This window comes from Eurosta solidaginis, chromosome 5, assembly GCF_040869045.1.
Source record: "Eurosta solidaginis isolate ZX-2024a chromosome 5, ASM4086904v1, whole genome shotgun sequence".
Classification (NCBI taxonomy): Eukaryota; Metazoa; Arthropoda; class Insecta; order Diptera; family Tephritidae; genus Eurosta; species Eurosta solidaginis.
In genome coordinates, this window is record NC_090323.1 from 143,534,906 (window position 1) to 143,554,410 (window position 19,505).

Below are 19,505 nucleotides of genomic sequence, written 5' to 3' on the forward strand. Positions count from 1 at the left end.
GTACCTGCTGTCATCGAGCAAAGAGTCAGCGCATAACCACGCTACTGTTGGCAGCCATAATTTTGAAATAGTAAACGACTTCGTTTATTTGGGAACCAGCATCAACACTAGCAACAACATCAGCACTGCAATCCAGCGAAGAATCAATCTTGCCAATAAATGCTACTTTGGACTAGGTAGGCAATTGAAAAGTAAAGTCCTCTCTCGGCGAACGAAAATCATACTCTACAAGTCACTTATCGTACCCGTCCTGCTATATGGGGCAGAAGCATGGACCATGACAACAGCAGATGAAGCGGCTTTGGGAGTGTTCGAGAGAAAAGTTCTTCGCAAGGTTTATGGACCTCTACGCATTGGCGATGGCGAGTACCGAAGAAGATTTAATGATTGTACGAGCAATACGCAGACATCAACATAGTCCAGCGAATTAAAACGCAGCGGCTGTGCTGGCTAGGCCATGTTATGCGAATGAAAGATGATGCTCCGGCCAAGAAAGTGTTTCTATCGGAACCCGCCTATGGAAACAGAGGTAGAGGGCGGCCCCCGCTCCGTTAGAAGGACTAGGTGGAAAACGATTTAAACTCCCTTGGTGTGACCAATTGGCGCCGGTTGGCGGAGCGAAGGAGCGACTGGCGCGCCTTGTTGGATGGCCATAACCGTTTAGACGGTTAAGCGCCAATTAAGTAAGTAAGGTATATTAATCGATTTAATAGTCGAGGTTTTGACGTTGAACGATGAATTTTGAATTGGTTTAGGTTTCGTATATTCATAGGTTTACGAAAGTGCACGATTTCTTGGTGTCCTCACTTTTCATAAAATTACCTATGTTCCATGTTCAGCCATACTTATAGATCGAGGCATAGTTAATACACTCACTATAAAATTTAAAAAAAATTGTCTAAGGAATTATGCAGTTCAGTACTTATCGGGTATTTGTAAGCTCATTGCTTCCTATTTCTACTACTAATATTTTCCGAAAACTCGAAAAGAAACAACACAGTTAACGGATGTCAATTCGATTTGGGAGAAAAATGGGTGCAATTGTCAAAAAATGTTTCTGTCGAGCAAACCTCTTGTGACTGAATCATGGGCATAACCTATGTATGTATATACAAATTTACATGTATTTTTTTGTTTTGTTTACATGTTTTTTCAAAAGTGTCACTTCCGTGAAATATCGAGCGTTAACCGCCGAATTGGTGTAAGGGACAAAATATCGATTTTTTTTTATTGTCGAAGTCGATAGTGTTTGTCCTAATCTGTCATCTCCGAAAATTTCATAGTTCTATGTTTTACCGTTATAAAGTTATAGCAGAAACAATTTTGGTGTAAATGCGCAATACACTTTGTTTATATTTTTCCATGACCGCACATTGTTACTTACATCATAAATATCTAGTGTGCTTTGTTGCTTGCAGCAAAAATATTTAATACTAATAAACTAAATGCGCTTCACGGAGATAAGTTATATATCAAATAACATAATAAATAGTTCTTTGTGCGAATAATGGAAGCTTTTAAACCAGAAGGTAATTATTTTGGCTGCAAGCAATAGGAAAAATTATACCTTTCTTTTAGGGCTTAGTAATAAATGAGTTTATCGTTGTTTTCTTTAGTTTGCAAAGATACATGCTCTCGTCCCCTATAATGAAAGTGAGTCCAATATTTCCATTGATGATGAAACGTGTGTTGGTAATAGGGGCTTTAAAAAGTCAAAAGTTATCCGAAAAAAACCGCAAAACAAGAGTCGGAAATCCACTGGCGTTAAACCGAACCCCTGTTTGAATAAAAATTGTTGAAACTCATGTGCGGACAAAATTTACGGAATCAGATCGTGTGGCAATAAACGAGCACTTTTGGGGTATGGGGAATAAAATAAGGCAGCGGGACTGGATACTTTCGTGTACGACACGTAAGTGTATTAAAAGAAGAAAATCCGAAAGTACTAAAAGGAAGTGGAGTTTTGAGTACACAATAAGTTTTAATAATATAAAAGCAAAAGTATGCCAAAAGTTTTTGCCTCACACTCTCAATGTATCTCAAAACATGCTAATCTATACTAGAAATAATGCACAGTGTCTACAAACAACCAAAGAAGCTAACAAAAAATTAAAACCACACAATAAGTCTGATGAAAATAAAGTAGCACTTTTGAAATCTGTTATTACCCAGTTGCCTGCTGTACCTTCACATTACTGTCGTAATAAAAGCAGTTAACTTTATTTACCATCAGAATTCCAAAACATATCAACTCTCTATAAGTATTATTTAAGTCATTTAAGTCACATTAATAAGGAATCATCTAAGTTATCTTTAAGAGTGTTTAGAAAAATGTTTAATACCGACTTTCACATTGGCTTCCATATGCCCAAGATAAATGTGCTTTATGTGAAAAATTTAAGAACTCGGACAGTGAATCTCAGATTCTTTTAAGGCAAACTGCAGAATTTAAAAAGCACCTTAAGGATAAAGAAACGTCAAAACAAGTATTTTTAAATGACCAAAAGCAAGGTCGAACAAATTCTTCATTCTTATGTGCGAGCTTTGATTTACAAAAGGTTCTTAATACGCCCCATTCAAAAAGTGTAAATTTGTTTTACTCGAAAAAATACGCCTACTACAATGAAAGCATTTATGAAAGTGTTACAAGAAATGGTTATTGCTTTTTGTGGGGCGAAAAGGACGGAAAACGGGGATATAATGAGATATGAACAGTAATTTTTAGGTACTTAAAACTCCTTGATAAATAAGGAACGTATACCTTTATTAGCCTTTACTGTGACAGTTGTGCAGGACAAAATCGGAACAGAGCCATGCTTGCTATGTTCGCTTTTTTTTTAAATCCTGTACAAATATAAAAACCCTAAAACTAACCTTTCTGTTACCCGGCCATACCATGATGCCAGTCGACTCTATTCATAGTACGATAGAGTCATTTACGCGCCAAAGAAATATTTGGGCTCCAAGCGAATGGTATACCGTTATTTCCAATGCGAGAACTAACCAAAAAAATTACGAGTGTATAATAATGGAATATTTCGATTTCAAAGACTGAAAAAACTTTGCGCGTACTATGTTCCTTACCTCAACCAAAATAGAATTTAACTCTCTTCGATCTGCTATGTTCCAAAAGGATTCCTCTCTTATTACTTTAAAGGATGGATACTGCAATAACTCACAGATAAAAGAATACAATCTAGCTTCAATGCATCAATCCAAACGCAATATTTCCATTAGAAACGAAGGACCCCCTTTCTCTGTATGATAAGCCCTTGAAAATTTCTTTAAAAAAGTTTAACGATTTAAAAAAACTTTGCGAAAAAGGCACTATACCAAAACAGTTTCACAATGAGTTTTTAAATATGCAACAAAGCGCAACAATTACAGATGAGTTACCTGAAACTGACGAGGAAGGTACATTTTAGGTTTTAAATAACAAATAATAAGTTAATTTTTGAATTTCGGATTTTTGGTTTAATTTTGGCTAGCAATTGTTATTTACGGTCCCTGATATGCTTAAATTACGTTTAATGAACTATTCTTAATTTTATAAAATATACTGTAACGTTCTTTGAATGAAAAAAAAGTTTATATGTGAAAAAACTTTATGATTATTTTGATGTAAGTAACATAACATTTCAGCAGCTGGTGGTGAGTGTGCCAGCGAAATTGATGTAAGTAACAAAAAACACAACTACGACTTATTTTAGCTACTGAAATTGATTGCGTTATGTACTTAGAGCACAACTAGGGCCGTGTACAAAATTTACTTCAAATTCTTTGCTTATTAACAGAGATAATTAAAAAACCTCCCCCTGTATAATTTGTTATTTGTCCCTTACACCAATTTGGCGGTAAAGGCTCGATATGCTTTATTTGTTTTACAATAAAATATGAATTGTTTTGTACAAATATAAAATGTAGCTATTGTTTTCTTGGGAAAAAAATCTACCAACTTCTACCACTATTTTAATTTTTCGTCTACCAACATTCTCTTTTTAAAGGTCCGTGCACTGGCTAGAAGGCTGTAATTTTAGTCGTTTGACCTTTTTCTGTGCTTCTTGACTTGATTGGTTTATTGTTTTGTGTTTATTTGATGATGCACGTTTGTCTCTTGTACCTGTTGTTGTTGTTGTTGTAGCGATAAAGACACTCTCCGAAGGTTTTGGGAAGTGTTATCGATGTTGATGGTGTTTTGGTGGATACAGATCCGGTACGTTCCGGTCACAACCACCATTAAGATATAAGCCCGACCATCTCAGAACGTTATACCTGTGTTATTACTTTGTTTTTTTGTAAAGAAGTTTTGAAGGTTCAAATATTGTGTCAGAAAAAGTGTTTGTTCGTTAATAATTCTACCGTCGAGTGTTTTTTGTTCGTAGATTTCCATGTTTTCGAGTACGTTCAGACGTCGGACTTTTGCTTGCATGTGAAGGAATTGACTGTTTTCATTTAGACCTCATGATATGTACTTATAAAGCGTTAAAAACATGGAACAGTTAAGGGCGAAAACTAAAAGCTGACACTAATTCAGAGGATCTATTTAGCATCCCCTGCGTATACGAGCTTATCTCCGAATGCCAACTACATACGACAGACAGGGCGGCAAGTAAGAACGAGGTTCAGAGAACACATTAGAGGTTGAAATAAAACAAAATAAAAACACGGAATCCAACCATCATACCATAGTCCATATTTCCGAATCACTTGGTCAAGGTCCTTCACATGCAAGCAAAAGAACGAACAAAAAACTTTCGACGGTAGAATTATTAGCGAACAGACAAATATTTGAACGTTCAAAACTTCTTTACAAAAAACAAAGGAATAACACAGGTTCATCAGGGGACTCAAGGGTTGAAACAAATAAATAAAAAATATCGTGTTAATCTCCGTTCTGCATTCTTTACTTGAATATTATTTTAATAGATTTCTATGTAGAATATGAATTCTTAAAAATTACGTCGAAAATATTTGCTTGTTTAAATTGGCCTACCCTACTATGAATGCGCCAACTTTGAGTGGATGAAATAAATTTATATGAACAGCTTTTACTTTTTCCACTTGCGCACAAGTGCTTGCAAGTAGAGTAAATATTTTAGGAAGTGAAATCAATCATTAAAAAAATTGTAATATTTCGGCACTTTATTCGGCAACGAGAACTAATTTAATGTAATTTTTAAAAGATATAAAAATGTTTCATGTGTAAATATTTTTGCTAATGCTATAAGAGAAGTCAGAATGTAAGCGTAAGGTAGGTGTAAACGTTAGCATATTGTTTGGAAGTGGTATGCTATAAGGGGAATATAGAATGTAAGTGCAGGCGTGGTCACTACACTGTGGCATAGTGTGTAATAAATGGACGTGGTGGAGCTTATATAAGCAAAATCAAGGCAAGACAAGGAAAGGAACAACAAAAAGTTTGTTAAAGGCCTGTTATCGAAGTTTTACATATTTTTAATCGATAACATAGGTTATTGATGTGTTATCGACTTTTTTCAATGGTCTATTGTTTCTTTATCGAATATATATCGATCTATGATCGAAATTTGATCGCTTATTTATAGAAATGTGCCATCAAAGATTTCTCGATTCTATCAAAAATATATCGGGTTGTTTTCTCGGTGTTACCAATTTGCTTCCGGCTTGCTAGCTACTTTTTATCGAAAAGTCATACGTTACCGACTTGTTTTCAAAAAGTTATTGGTTTGTTATTGAAAAGTTATGGATTTGTTATCGAAATTTAATGATTTATTACCGGATTGTAAATAATTTGTAATTGGCATGTTATAGACTTCTTATCAACAAGTTATCGATTTGTTTTCCGAAGGTTTTCGATTCCTTATCGGCCTGTTAGAGATCTGCTAATGACAGCTCATCGATTTGTTATGAAACAGAAACCAATAAAACTTCAACATAAAATCGATGACACATCTTTTGCCCGTCGATAACAAGCCGATAAATCAGGTGACTACAGGCCGCTAGCAAACCAAGAATGCGACATTTATAATTATCTATCGATAATTATAAAAAAATAACTTGTTAGCATCGATTGTTACCGATAACAAACTGGTGAAGCTTTACTCAAAAAAACTGAAGTTGTTTGTTTTTGGTAAATCTACCTCTTTTTTGGTTTAACTTAAAACCCTGGTCGAGCTCTAGTTTATTTCAAACTTTTATTTACATATCGAACTTCATGAGAACTTGGTACTGAAATTTCCATAGGAGGCAGCAAGCTTAGGTTTAAGGCTACCAAATTTTTTCACAAATCCTACGCCTCTAACTTGTTCTTTTATTAACAATATATTCAAGTTACTTATTTTCACCTGTTGGCTTATCAAATTTACAAACGTACAAATCATTTCTCAGCAAATGTAAAAAAGATTATTCGCTATGAGAGCCGTCCCTTCTAACAAACCTTAAACAAATCCAAATTGCTACTACTTACTTGCTATATTGTCATCAAAGCGATATATCCACCAAAAGCAATTCTTTCTTAGGGTATATATTAATTATATTAAACTGTCTCTTTATCGTACCCGTGCTTTTATATGGTGCAGAAGTATGGTATCGAAGAAGATTTAATGATGAGCTGTGCTATTTTTATGCAGACATCAACATTGTGCAGTGCAACTAATTAAAATGCAGCTGCTACGCTGGCTAGGTCATGTTATGCGAATGAAAGATGATGCTCCGGCTAAGAAAGTATTTTTTATCGAAAGCCGCCTATGCAAGCTGACCACTTGAAGAATGATTTAAATTCCCTTGGTCTGAATATTTGACGCCAGTTAACCCAAAGAAGAGGCGACTGGTGCGCCTTGTTCGACGGCCATGAACCTTAAAATGGTTAAGGGTCAATTAATTTAGTAAATAAACTTTCTCTTATTCTCATAATGACTCTTTCTAACAATCAACTTAGTAAACTGCTAAGGGAGCTACGCCGAGGGTAACGCCAATTATCTGCACACCATAATCAAAGTCATGTTGGACAAATTAGTATAAAAAGATTGTATGAAATTATAAACCATAATACGGAAGTATTCAAACATGTTTTTTGAAATTTAATACCACCTGCTAAAGAAATGAAAACTTTACTATACATGCAAATTGCTGAAATGAGACCAAAAGTACTTTATATTAATATCTAACATATGCAATGGCTTGAAGTGCTTTGTATTTACATATTTACAGTTATTTTCTTCAATTTATACTTTTGGTATCACAGTCAAGGAATGTTGCTTACTTGTTAGTCTTAGATTCACTTGTACCCATGCAACGTAAATCGTTTAGATAATAGCCTTAGGTACAACAACGACTCGTACTATACCTAAGATACTCTTTTTTGGTTACTTTGTTGGAATGTGCATACAATGGCTCACTGAGGCAACTAATCGGCTAAGTATGCCAGTTGCTTTGTACTTATGTATGCACATCTATTTGTAGGTTTTATTAAAAGTTTGTCTTCCAGTCGACCGTTCCTCATTTCAATGACAAGTCAGTCAACAAGTCATTTAGTTTGTAACCTACTTAATATTAATCGGCGCATGCTCCCAGCAGAATCACTAAGCATACAGACATGCATACATACACAGTGATTCGCATTGCGCCCATATTACTTATCAACAATAAGAAAACGTCAACAGTTTGAAAGTGTCGAATGCAACGGTGAGAGAACAGTGGCGGATTTGGTAGCGCGCAAACTCCATTGGGAAAGCGCTTACGGTGAAGGTATTGCTCACTGTGCGGCAAATCGTTACTGACATCAGACATGACTTTTTACTTGATACTCGGAGTTGATGTTGCGGTTAAATTTCCCTTCTTCTTTCATTTGTGGTGTTTTGATTTACTTTTCGTTTTCCGTCACTTCTTAACTTATTAACTACGCGTCAATTTTGATCACCGATTGTGCCTAATAAAAGAGTGGCTACTGGAGCCAAATCGGACATCATAGGTCGCTTTCTATTCATGTATGTATTATGTGTTCGAAATATTGACCAAATCGGACCACAAATACGATTTTTGTGAATATATCGATCCTTGCGCCACCTAGCGGCAATTTTTTCTTATTATTGCATTGTCTCGGGTTCTGAACTATATTCCAAGCTTCAAGCTTGTAGCTTATCGGGAAGTTAAATTTCAATTACAAAATTCGTTCACAACGGCCGTGCATGCGGCCGTGCGGCCTGTCTGTCAAGTCAAGCTAAATAAAACCGTATAAAAATGCCAGTTATGAACTCGAAATGCATTCTAATTGCAGTTTTTTTTATTTTCTTTAAATTAATTCTTGTAAGTAAAATAACTGGATGTACTAAAATTAGAACGAAACATTTTTCCCAGATAAAGTGTTATGTAGCAAAGTTAAAATTTTGGGAAACCTGTCTTATGCCCAGAGTGCACTAATACAAGGGGAATTATAACTGTTGTTGTTGTTGTTAAAAAAAATAAATAAATATAAGGCGCGATAACATCCGAAGAGATCTAAGGCCGAGCTTATCTTCCAATTTGCGTCGTGCTCCTCTTGATTTTCCCTACAAATTGGCCGGACGGGACCTACATGTTTTAAGCCGACCCGAACGGCATCTGCAAGGCAGATGAGTTTTCACTAAGAACTTTTCATGGCAGAAATACACCCGGAGCGCTTGCCAAACACTGCCGAGGGGCGACCCCGCTTAGACAAATTTTCTTCTAATTGAAAAACCTTATTTCTAAAATTTTGATGTTGCTTTGCCCGGGGTGTGAACCCAGGGCATACGTTGTGGTAGGCGGAGCACGCTACCATCATACCACGGTGGCCGCCACGGTGTTGTTGTTGTTGCTGTAGCGATAAATACACTCCGAGAAGGTTTTCGGGAGTGTTATTGATGTTCGTGGTACTCTGCCGGATATAGATCCCGTTCCGGTAACAAGCACCATTAAGTAAGTATCTCGGGAAAATTTAATCACAACATTGAGCCTTATATGCCATTGCGCAGCCCTTCCCCCTAGTTTGATAAGGATCTTATCGTCGCCAGATCCTCGGCTGCTAAAGAAACAGAATTCACCAGGCAGGTGCGATTGACAATTGGGTTGCAGAAGCTATAAAATGAGCTGGCATACCTTTGAAAGGGTTGCGCTACACAACCCCTTGAATCATTTGGGTATTTTCTTCTTAACAAACATGCGTGCATACGTCCTACCTCATTGATTTTTTATCAACAACTAAACCACTACCAATAAGATGATTTTAGTTTTACCAAAGAGGATAAATACAATAAGAGCCGTCACTCGTTATTTTTTTGGCATTTACTCGATGTATACTGAGAGGTAGTCGCTACTTTTTTTTTGGGCGAGATGTTTATAAATGTCTTCTATACATTTTCATGGGGTGTTTGTGTTTATTTTTCGACTGTATTTAATTAATTTGTTTAATTCTCTTTCCAAAAATCACAGTTGCACAATGGGCCTACACGGCGTGGATAAATGCGAGACAATTAAAAATGTCCCTCTCAGAAAACATTCGGCATCAATTTTTTCAATTTCCAGCGAGATACTAGCCACAAAATAACGAGTGACGGCTCTTATTGTATTTGTCCTCTTTGGTTTTACTCACACAGCCACAGTTTGAATTTTGGGGACCCCTGACCAAAAACTAACATAAAAACCGATCTCAAGATTCCTTATCTTGCATTGTCACGGTGCACAGTTCGGTTTCATAGGCCAAAAATAAAAAAATCAAAGTGAAAAGTTTGTCACCAAATGTGTCGCTAGTATCTCTTATTAGAACAGCCTTTTAAAAGGTATATTTATTTTTGTTGTATTCGAACTGTACTCTTTAAGAATAGCTTCAAAAGTGAGGTTATGGTATTAGTTGGTTTTTGCAGTGTGAGCAAGTTAAAAATAAAGTGCAAATTTAAGCTATTTAAAATACATAAAATATCATTGTATTGAAATAAATAAAAATTAGTATTGAATTCAAAGATATTTACTTCGTTTTGAAATAATTTTAGTGTCTTTAGCTTGTTGTGTTCTTTTTTGTTATTTAAAATTTGACCAGTGCCTTTACTAGTGTTTATTTTCACAAATATTTCAATTTCAGCTAAAGTTTTAGTTAGGTTCCTCACCGATCCTCACGTTGGGACTTATATCTTATTATTAGTCAATGTTTTAAGATTCTAAAGTGTTAATATCAGCTGCCACTTTCTGCCACTAACTGTGTTTTGCGTCACACTGATAAATTTTTGTCGTATGTTATATGTGCTCACATATAACATACGACATTATTTTATCCAGTCGACGATATGCGAATGTAAACCTTTGTGTGTGTTTGTTGTTTTGTTATTGTTATGTATGCAAGATATTTTAATTAATAATAATAACTTTAATTAATAACTTTAATAATAACTTTAATTTCTATATCATAACAATAATAATGATAAAATAATTACTGTTAAGCCTTGAGCTCGATTCACACCCGCGATCTTACAAATCAGTAGGCCGATATAACAACAAATATTGTTAATTTCTTTACTTAATCCTATTAAACATTGTATTTGCGATAGACACATCTTACCACTTTTCCCCCATATCTACTTACTTTTTGTATGCATGCGGTGAAAGTGGGTGGTTGTGGGTCGGTATGAAGATATCGCCCGCACCAATTTTATGAAAAAAATAATTCCCACATATCTTTAACGCCGTGACCAAAGTTTCACGTTCATATCTCTGCTGGAAGTATTTTTGGCCACCAACTCCATATAAGACCGACCAGTGTGCGGTGCCTCGATCTCAAGTCTTTTGGATTTTCTAATTCTCTAAGTATCCCGATCCCTGCCCTATTTCCGAATTAGACAACCTTTTCGAATATCATGTTCTCTGCAGCAAATAGTGAAAGTTTTTTTCCATCATGTTGCATTGTCATCAGGCTCCAAAGTATATTTCCATTTTCAAGACTGTAGCTTAATGGGAAGTTATTTAAAAATCAATCGCATATTTTTTTTGCGATTCCCAATTTTGTTTTTTTGCGGATACCAATGAAAGCGACTTAATATATATGAAATAAAAGCAGCAACCGCTATGGTTCCCTCCAGACGGAAGGTCCTGAATTCAAGCCCCGTGATTTGGAATACACTCCGAGTGCATTTCTGCCATAAAAAAACTTCTCAATTGTAGGAAGAATTAAAACGGAGAACGACGGAAATTTCAAAATTAGCTCAGCCTAAATCCCCTCGATCCATCCATTTATAAAATAACGAAAAACTAAAAATGCTGCATAACGCCTTAATTGAGGCAATTTTTATTAATCACATTGGTTGGGTCTTAGACAATAAATGATATGAAAATCGGTATTTCTTCAAATCGACTTTGTAAATATTCCTTATTTTCATATCATCTGATTGACGTTATACATGTGAGGAATTTCGTCATGGGGTACTACAAGTTTTTTGAGTTAGAATTTATATTATTTGTAACATTATCTTACCATGCCCCAAATTTCATTGAAATACCGCAATATATGCACAAACTATCGAGTGCGTGTTTTTCTTTTCCACTGTAGCATTTTGAGTTAACGGTAAGTAAAAGTCTTCATCCACTCTGTTTCCATTTCTATGTTGCTAACTCATTACCTTGTCGGCAGAGCGAGTTTTAAGTAATTTCTAACTTTGTTTCATAATTGCTTTACCTTACGTTTATTTCTTTGTTACAAAAGTTGCAATAAATAAATGCTCCAACAAATTCAACAAGCTTACTGGTGCACAACGCAACTGAAGGCTGCACATGTATTTGCAGTATTCAGTTTATAGTCATATCCGCACACTGCACTTTCATATGAACAGAAGCCTCAATGCTGTACCAAGAACGTCTAGCTTTCGCTGGCCATGCGAGTATACTTCCGCTTCATTTTCTGCTATGGCTATTGTTCGCTTTCAGTTTAGTGGCCACTGTTCAGTAGCCAACCAAGTTCTACCCACAAATTTTATTGTTTTACAGCTTGGATTTGTTCCCGCGTATCAGCCGCATCTTGCAGAGATGCCGCCCTGATAAGTGGGAGGCGCGTGTTGCATGTTGCATGCCATATCACAAACAATATCCATTTTATTTAATAGCTACTATTCAGCTATCCCTGCATGATGCTTTACTACTCTTGCCATTCAGCGGGCTTTTGTAACGATCTATTATGAAGGCAACCAATTCGCATTTGTCTATCGTTAGAGTTTCCGCATTCTGCACTTGCGCCAACAATCATTCAACTATTTGAACTCTCAGGCAGTTAGTTGTTTGATAGATATTTCATAATCTTAATACATTAAATCGATTGCTGTCCAAAAATATTTATATAGAACAGCACAAACCAACAGCTGCAATACCAACAAAGACTTATATAGATCTCAGCTTTTATTATGTTGTTCTTACTTACAGTTTTATCTTCTGGCAGCTAACATTTAAGCGTTTAAAAAGTTTTAGCTTACGACAGCGAGAGCTGACTATGCCATAAGCTAACATTTCCTATCAAATCGATTTTGTGCTTGTTCGCGTTTTGTCATGGTTCCTCTTTTTAACAACAGATACGCGCACGGTTTGATTTTATATGCTTCGCTTAAGGTTAAAATAATACATGCTATACTTTTTTTATTCGATTTTCGCTTTTGATCTAAGTACGTAGGTCAGAAGCGAAGTAAGATTTAAAAATGCATATACTGTAATAACTGCTCTGAGTTTTTGTGTCAATTTAAATACTGTTGCTGCCATATCAGATGAGATACCCCACAGATCTTGAATCAAGGAAAAATATATTCCTTAAAAGGGTGAATTTCATCTTTTCCGCTTTTTATCGAGCTGTGAATATTTTGTATGTAAATATGCAAATAGATTTTAATCTATGCAATATCGATCTCTGATGGTATCTGGAGGACCTGTCTCAGTAAGCTTCTGAGATACAGGCCAAAATATCGATCACGGCTACCCCTGAATATATTTTTTGACTCGAATATCAATCGGAAGATACTCACGAAAAAAATAAATAATAGACGGGTTTATACTGAATGTGTATTCACAATGTTGTTGTTGCTGTTGTCGTTCTTGCTGTAAGTGCAAAAAGACTTCCGAGGGTCATGTGCCGTTCAGACATGCACCCACTGGTAACTCCACTTGCACCTAAATCAATAACATGCTAAACTAGCATGGCAGAAAAAGACCAGCGGGCAACAGTCCTCGTAGGTTAGTAGAAGGAAAATTTTTATTTTTTAGAGCAACGTAGTTACCCCTGACTAGCTGACTGAAAGGGTGCTATCGTGCCATGGGTGACAGTTATCTTGCGAGCACGACGGAATGGGTATTGTAAATGAACCAGTACTATCTTATACCGCTAGCTAGCTCAATAGAGAAGGTACTGTTATCGTACGGGTCACTCTTTTTAGTCAGTTAAGATGGGCTCTCTGTCATATCGTTACACTGATCCCTGCAATTAGGTCTAGCTGCAGACTGATGTGGGGGAATTATACTGATTGGAGGGGTTGTAGCATAAACCATTCTCCCTTGCCTACTTGTGACGACTGCACCACGCTACCCCACACCCCGGCGACCGGCTTTATTAAATTAGATTAAATATCCATTAATTCTCTAAAATTTCACACATTGTATTATGCATGCGAGATAAATTTTTCTACTAAAAATTCGAATATGAGCTATTCCGGAAAACGTTTTACTGTTGAATAGAAAATGGAACGTCTAAAGAATACCTCACATTATGTAAATTTTTAAAGCGATTACTTCTCCTAGGAATACACAACATCAACATATTTATTTACCCGCTATGTACCCACTTCAAAATGTAGCCAATTTATCCTATTAAATATCAATTTCGATTAAATAGTTAAAATTACATTTGCATAAAATAATCTATGATTCTCATCTTTCCAGATAAATAATTCAATTTCAAACGAAACAAGCAAGCAAGCAACAAATACGAAACAAAGTAAGGCAAAGTCATATCAAACTGCAGATATGCGAATCTAAACCTCTACACACATACACATACACAACAAGTAAGGAAGGTTAAGTTCGGGTGTAACCGAACATTACATACTCAGTTGAGAGCTATGGTGACAACATAAGGGAAAATAACCATGTAGGAAAATGAACCGAGGGAAACCCTGGAATGTGTTTGTATGACATGTGTATCAAATGAAAGGCATTAAAGAGTATTTTATGAGGGAGTGGGCCATAGTTCTATAGGTGGACGCCATTTAGGGATATAGCCATAAAGGTGGATCAGGGTTGACTCTAGAATGCGTTTGTACAATATGGGTATCAAATGAAAGGTATTAATGATTATTTTAAAAGGGCGTTAACCTAAGTTCTATAGATGGACGCCTTTTCGAGATGTCGCCGTAAAGATGGACCAGGGGTGACTCTAGAATGCGTTTGTACGATATGGGTATCAAATGAAAGGTGTTAATGAGTATTTTAAAAGGGAGTAATCCTTAGTTCCATAGGTGGACGCCGTTTCGAGATATCGCCATAAAGGTGGGCCAGGGGTGACTCTAGAATTCGTTTGTGCAATATGGGTATCAAACGAAAGGAGTTAATGAGTATTTTAAGAGGGAGTGGGCCTTTCTGGACCAGGGGTGACTCTAGACTTTGTTTGTACGATATGGGTATCAAATGAAAGGTGTTAATGAGTATTTTTAAAAGGGAGTGGACCTTCGTTCTATAGGTGTTCGCCTTTTCGAAATATCGCCATAAAGGTGGACCAGGGGTGACTCTAGAATCAGTTTGTACGATATAGGTATCAAATTAAAGGTATTAATGAGAGTTTTAAAAGGGAGTGGTGGTAGTTGTATATGTGAAGGCGTTTTCCAGATATCTACCAAAATCTGGACCAAGGTGACCCAGAACATCATCTGTTGGATACCGCTAATTTATTTATATATGTAATACCTGCCAAGATTTTAAGGGTTTTTTATTTCGCCCTGCAGAACTTTTTCATTTTCTTCTACTTAATATGGTAGGTGTCACAACCATTTTATAAAGTTTTTTCTGAAGTTATATTTCGCGTCAATAAAACAATCCAATTACCTTACCATATTTCATCCCTTTTTTCATATTTGGTATAGAATTATGGCATTTTTTTTTCATTTTTCGTAATTTTCGATATCGAAAAAGTGGGCGTGGTCATAGTCGGATTTCGTTCATTTTTCATACCAAGATAAAATGAGTTCAGATAAGTACGTGGACTGAGTTTAGTAAAGATATATCGATTTTTGCTCAAGTTATCGTGTTAACGGCCATGCGGAAGGACAGACGGATGACTGTGTATAAAAACTGGGCGTGACATCAACCGATTTCGCCCATTTTCACAGAAAACAGTCAACGCCATTAAATCTATGCCCCTACCAAATTTCAAAAGGATTGGTTAATTTTTGTTCGACTTATGGCGTTAAAAGTATCCTAGACAAATTAAATTAAAAAGGGCGGAGCCACGCCCATTTTTAAATTTTCTTTTATTTTTGTATTTTGTTGCACCATATCATTACTGGAGTTGAATCTTGACATAATTTACTTATATACTGTAAAGATATTAAATTTTTTGTTAAAATTTTACTTTAAAAAAATTTTTTTTTAAAGTGGGCGTGGTCATTCTCCGATTTTGCTAATTTTTATTAAGCGTATATATAGTAATAAGAGTAACGTTCCTGCCAAATTTCATCATGATATCTTCAACGACTGCCAAATTACAGCTTGCAAAAGTTTTAAATTACCTTCTTTTAAAAGTGGGCGGTGCCACGCCCATTGTCCAAAATTTTACTAATTTTCTATTTTGCGTCATAAGTTCAACTCATCTACCAAGTTTCGTCGCTTTATCGGTATTTTGTAATGAATTATCGCACTTTTTCGGTTTTTCGAAATTTTCGATATCGAAAAAGTGGGCGTGGTTATAGTCCGATATCGTTCATTTTTAATAGCGATCTGAGATGAGTGCTCAGGAACCTACATACCAAATTTCATCAAGATACCTCAAAATTTACTCAAGTTATCGTGTTAACGGCCATGCGGAAGGACAGACGGACGACTGTGTATAAAAACTGGGCGTGACATCAACCGATTTAACCCATTTTCACAGAAAACAGTCAGCGCCATTAAATCTATGCCCTACCAAATTTCAAAAGGATTGGTTAATTTTTGTTCGACTTATGGCGTTAAAAGTATCCTAGACAAATTAAATTAAAAAGGGCGGAGCCACGCCCATTTTTAAATTTTCTTTTATTTTTGTATTTTGTTCTACCATATCATTACTGGAGTTGAATCTTGACATAATTTACTTATATACTGTAAAGATAGATATTAAATTTTTTGTTAAAATTTTTGCTAATTTTTATTAAGCGTACATATAGTAATAAGAGTAACGTTCCTGCCAAATTTCATCATGATATCTTCAACGACTGCCAAATTACAGCTTGCAAAAGTTTTAAATTACCTTCTTTTAAAAGTGGGCGGTGCCACGCCCATTGTCCAAAATTTTACTAATTTTCTATTTTGCGTCATAAGTTCAACTCATCTACCAAGTTTCGTCGCTTTATCGGTCTTTTGTAATGAATTATCGCACTTTTTCGGTTTTTCGAAATTTTCGATATCGAAAAAGTGGGCGTGGTTATAGTCCGATATCGTTCATTTTAAATAGCGATCTGAGATGAGTGCTCAGGAACCTACATACCAAATTTCATCAAGATACCTCAAAATTTACTCAAGTTATCGTGTTAACGGACGGACGGACGGACGGACGGACGGACATGGCTCAATCAAATTTTTTTTCGATCCTGATTATTTTGATATATGGAAGTCTATATCTATCTCGATTCCTTTATATATGTACAACCAACCGTTATCCAATCAAACTTAATATACTCTGTGAGCTCTGCTCAACTGAGTATAAAAACACATCATAGCCCTCATTCAACTTCAAATAAATTGACGGTTTGATTGCTTAACCTATTTGTGAGGGCCGATTTAAGGGATTGAAAAGGCGATAGACCAAGCGTCGTGACACTTTCGTTGGAAACATTTTGCATAAATATACCATACGACACAAAACACGGAGAACTGCGAACATAAAACTAAAACAAATACTACAACTGAGAAAGCGAAATATACAAAAGTTATTGACTAAGTAAACGACAGGTTTGCGATAGCAACGTCGGAAAGTGAATTGGCGATTTAATTGAAAAGTGTAACACGTAAAGGAGGCAGCGGCACATTGACATACATACATACATAGAGCAGGTGAGTTGACTGATGCATAATATGCCTTTTACCTTGTATTGTGTTTAAGTATATGTATAGTTATAAGGGTGGTCTTTTTAAATCAAATAGCAAGAGCCGTCTGCCTTGAAAAACGGGTTAAAAATCAGCTGGTGCTCAGAACCCAAGAGTCGTCGGTCTCGAAAAATGGGTCGAAAATCAGCTGGCGCCTAGACTCCATCGAAAACAAAAGCTGTAGGACAATGTAACAAAAATAAAAGCAAAAAAGCTCTTTTGATTGTTAAGTTACAAAGTTTGTACTCACGCTTTTTGGAGCCGTGTGGAACAGCTCTCTTCTGAGCCTGGTGAAAAATTACTCGAAGTTTATCTAGATTGGATACTTCGAAGAACATATTAAAAAAAAATTAAAGGCCTCGTGCTCCTTTTTTATTTTTCCTACAAATTGGCGGGACGGGACCTACTTGTTTTATGCCAACTCCGAACGGCATCTGCAAGGCAAATGATTTTTGACTGAGAGCTTTTCATGGCAGAAATACACCCGGAGTGCTTGCCAAACACTGCTGAGGGGCGACCCCGCTTGGAAGAATTTTCTTCTAACTGAAAAAACTTGTTTCTAAAATTTTGATGTTTCTTTGCCCGGGGTGTGAACCCGAGATCTTCGGTGTGGTAGGCGGAGCACGCTACCGTCACACCACGGCGGCCGCAGTACATATTACACATGTCTAAATTGTGCGGGTTTCTGATAAGCTGCTCCCACAGCTGTTATTAAAATTTGAAAAGCAAAATTCGTCAACAATGTGTCTGTTTTCAAGGACACATTTTAGGCTGCGTTTTGATCTATTTATATAAAGGAGGTATTAAAAATATTTGTATCTTCTTTATGTTTTTCGCTTTTGTTTCATTGTGTCGATGCTTTGATTTAGGTATGAAGTTTTAAGTTTGCAGCTCAATGGCAATTTTTGTGATGATTGATTGGAAGATTTCTCTCCATTCCGTATGAGTTTTCTTAATACATCGATTTGTGCGCCCTGAAGGGAACAGTTTGTTATATGTATTTATTCTACTTCCTTTTTGATGTGTAATATGTTTCAAATTCCAAATGTCTAGCATACCGGAAAGTTACTTGAAAGTCGATTCGAAGTCATGAGCAGACCATTTTTAGTCTTTTATCAAATTGTCTCGGTGCCATGTGTGATGTTTTAAGTTTGTTACTCAATGGTAAGTCACTTAAGATTTGATCGCCCTTCTTTAAGTTATTTTTAATACTTTGATTGGTGCACTCTCTAGTGAATCTTTTTGCGATCGGTACTTCACTCCTAATGTCCTCTGGAATACGTTTAAAATACCAAGCCTTTAGCTTTCCAGAAAGCTACATAAAAATCAATAGAAAGACTCTATGGCCCATTTGCGGAACGGAAAGTTATTTTATAAGCTCAGATGTATCAAAAATATTTGAGTTTAATCTCTTATGTCAGATGATGTATATTGGAACGATTCTCCGTCATCCCTTGCCAAATTTGGTTTCGAGACAAACCGGTTTCGGCATTGTGCCATCATCAGTGTCGATTTTCGGTCTGATCTATTGTTTTCGTTTGTCTTGTATTTATAGTTCGTTGGTACATGAGCAGTTATTGTCAAAATTGATGCTTGCATATATTTATGTGTATGTGCTGTGTGCTCATTCAGAACCCAGTGTGGTTTTTACTGATCCATTTGTGTGGCTGACTGAGGCAGGTAAAAGTCAGTAACTCTATTCGTTTGAACTTCTTTGTGGGTTTGTTGCTTTACCTGCCTCATGACACTGATGATGGCACAACACCGAAACCGGTTTGTCTCGAAACCAAATTTGACAAGGGATGACGGCAAATCGCTCCAATGCACATCAATTATCCACCCTGCTGAAAAATCAACAAAACAAGACGAAGAAGTGAAAAGAAATTTAAAAAAATTGTGAAAAGGGATAAAATAAAATAAAATAAACTTGAAATTTGGGGCCAAGAATTCAAATCTAGCTCCAAAATCACCAAAATAGCCACACTATTTCGCCTATATTGTATTTTAATAACTCGTAATTTTAGCGCCCCGGCGTATGAGCAACATTATGAAATTTTAATTTTAACTCATTTGCAAAAAAGCGATATTACTTTTGAAATTCGTACTTTATGCGCCTACGCCTGGCAATCAAACATGCAGAGAGAGATCCACACTGAAAAAATGTGAATATGTGTGTGTATATACGTGCATTAAAATTTAAGCAAACCCCTTAAGGGATA

At 36.1% G+C, this 19,505-nt stretch overlaps 1 protein-coding gene across 13 annotated transcripts in view; it reads left to right on the forward strand.

Moving 5' to 3' along the window:
* The window catches only part of rgn (regeneration), a 399,549-nt gene that overhangs the window by 138,102 nt on the left and 241,942 nt on the right, over positions 1-19,505 (forward strand). For 4 of the 13 annotated variants that reach the window (XM_067789675.1, XM_067789670.1, XM_067789685.1 and 1 more), the window contains 2 exons: positions 13,894-13,948; positions 16,974-17,253. The exons of 2 other annotated variants lie outside the window; for them this stretch is intronic. The gene's annotated coding sequence lies outside the window, so the exon portion shown is untranslated. Of the gene's footprint in view, positions 1-13,893; positions 14,019-16,973; positions 17,254-18,432; positions 18,451-19,505 lie in introns of those variants that run through there. 7 more of the 13 variants (XM_067789678.1, XM_067789677.1, XM_067789676.1 and 4 more) reach the window with 5 other exon arrangements.